Source organism: Athene cunicularia, assembly GCF_003259725.1.
Source record: "Athene cunicularia isolate RWA chromosome 7 unlocalized genomic scaffold, athCun1 chr7_part2, whole genome shotgun sequence".
NCBI lineage: Eukaryota > Metazoa > Chordata > Aves > Strigiformes > Strigidae > Athene > Athene cunicularia.
The window spans coordinates 19727-22103 of record NW_020799108.1 but is presented as its reverse complement, the minus strand read 5'-3'; the positions used below and the strand labels follow the sequence as shown (position 1 = coordinate 22103).

The 2377-nt window shown below is 43.6% G+C and overlaps 1 long non-coding RNA gene across 1 annotated transcript in view; it reads right to left on the bottom strand.

Moving 5' to 3' along the window:
* Positions 1-1105: 1105 nt before the first annotated feature.
* LOC113482548 overlaps positions 1106-2377 on the bottom strand; it is a 16154-nt gene continuing 14882 nt past the window's right edge. The window contains exon 3 of the long non-coding RNA XR_003398856.1: positions 1106-1116. This is a non-coding gene — a long non-coding RNA (uncharacterized LOC113482548). The remainder of the gene's footprint in view (positions 1117-2377) is intronic.

The following is a 2377-nucleotide window of genomic DNA, read 5'->3' as shown; positions in this document are numbered from 1 at the left end:
CAATAACAATTGAGCACATTTTTCAGCATCAGCTCATAAACAAGGCATTTTTTCATGCCAAGTTAATAAATTACCTTGTTTTCAAGGTTCGTGTCACATCACTACTGTTATTGGAGAGACGTCGGCACCTGCACCAGGGCCCACTCCAGGGTTTGGGCTGTCATCCGAATGCACCGGATATTTCTAAAAGCGATTTCAGTTTCTTCAGCTTCAGGAGCTGAAGGAAGTAAACTTCCTTTAGTTTTTATTAAAGAGGTTTTCTTTATTTGTTGACCTCCAGTACACCAAGTGTACCAATAATCAATATTTTGACTCTCAGAATCCTCCAAAATTATTCTTGGAGATTTTCACTGATGGGGTTTAACTTCCTTTCAGAGGCCATACATCCACTGGCCCTTCTCCTCTATTTCTTGTCAGGAATGGCCATTTCTCTTGGCACAGTATTATGAGTTTCCTTTTCTGTAGTGATTGTGTCAAAGGTATCTTCTCCAATTTTCTAAAACCTCAGCAAGGAGCATCCCCCTTTCAACGTGGAGTACTGTCCCCATCTTCTATACATTTCTTTTATCTCACTCTTTGTAAATTTAAACACAATAGTTTCCCAGTATAATTCTGTCTGGAATTACCCGTGCCCAAGTCTCTTAGGTGAAATCACCTCTTATTTCTTTGCCAGCAATTTGAGTATTGGTAACAGGTTTGTCCAGAGGAATATCTGACTCTTCCTCTCTTGTGTCCTAGAGTCCCATCTGTGTTGCCAGTTCTGTTAAAGGATTTCACCAGACTGTGGGTATCTCTATGCTGCTTTATGAACAACTCAAGAGTTGGGCCGTCACCACAATGAGTGGCAACAGCTGACAAAAAGCATCTTATATTTATATGATTCTTCATAACGTGCAATACAATACCAATTAATCCTCAATTTCAAAAGTCCATTATATTACAGAGTTCCGACTAGTTCTTCTCGTTCCACTCCGGTTCCTCTTCTGACATCGCTGCTCACTGATGCAGTCTTCGGCCGTCGTGGTTACTGTTTCAGTTCTGATAAACACAGAGCAAATTAGACGTCAATCAGCAAAAGCTTTGTTCATCTGTGAGATGATTCCAGAGTGACAGTACCTTGGCCATGAGACCCTGTTGGCACAAAGGAACTCAAGCTGGCTCTCAAACCCCTGACAGAGGAACAGGCACACTGCACACCTGGCAAACCTGACTCCAGCCTTCTGTCCCCCTTTCACTTCCGAGTGGCACTGATGTGCAAAGTGAGATGGGCTCATCTGAGTTCATTCCTCCTGATTATTTTGTATCACCTCGGGGTCACAAGCACAAAAGCTGACAACAAAAACCTGTAGCCATTTACCTAAGTCTAGGCATGATCCCAAGTGGAGAAAGAATCCAGTCCTTCATATTAACCCTGCCAGTTCAGAATTGATGAAAGTGAGCCAAAGGCCCTTCCAAGGCAAGTTCATAGCTTCGGGAGAGTTACGGCAAGGACAGATGTCCTTTCGTCTGACATCATAGGCAGCGTGCGATTTAATCAAGGGGTGGCAGTTCTGAGTGATGGTTTGACGGTCAAAGGACCAATCTGACAGCACAATAGAAAAACCCTGCCAAAAGGCGTTTGTTGTTCATTATTTCTCTCATAAGCTTGGCCATTTCACTGCTCTGAGTCACCAAGGATGGGAACAAGTGGAAGGACCAAGGTGAGGGTGGGCAAAACCTGAATGTGCATTCAAAGTCTACATCTGTAATGCACGGCCTGAGGTTCATAAAACCTGGATTAACGTGGGCTGGGCCAGGCTGGGATCTGTTTGGTATTTTGTACGACCCGATCCTTTGTCTTGTGAGCAGTGCTGGTCAGACACACTCCCTTTTACCACCATAAACTACATCTGCTATGGTGAACCTCTGCTGTGATCCTTTGGATCCCAGCAAGGCTTTGATAGGTTCTGCAGCACGTGAGAAGAGCAGAGTGAGGACGTGAGGTAACCAAGTGAGCAGGGCTCCAAGGTATCACCACTGCATTTGCAACAGAAAGTGTGTATTTCATCATTCAAAATACTACACTTTTCATATTCCCCCCCTCATTTTTGTTTGTTTGTTTAATTCCTCTTACACCTTATATTTTGTTAATTATTCTGAACTGATTTGATTTTGGTCCTACCTAGGAAGAAACAATCACACCTGGAAATTTTGAAAGCTGCTGTTACACAGAACTGGCATCCATTTGTCATCATGAGTTAAGTGTGCTGAAAATGAGATCTGAACTCTGCAAATGGCTCATCACTTTCCCTTGCCATACCCCGATCTGCAGATCCAGACACGCACAGTTTGAGGGTACAAACGAGGTGATCAGTACATTTTCAGCTCTCCTGGCACC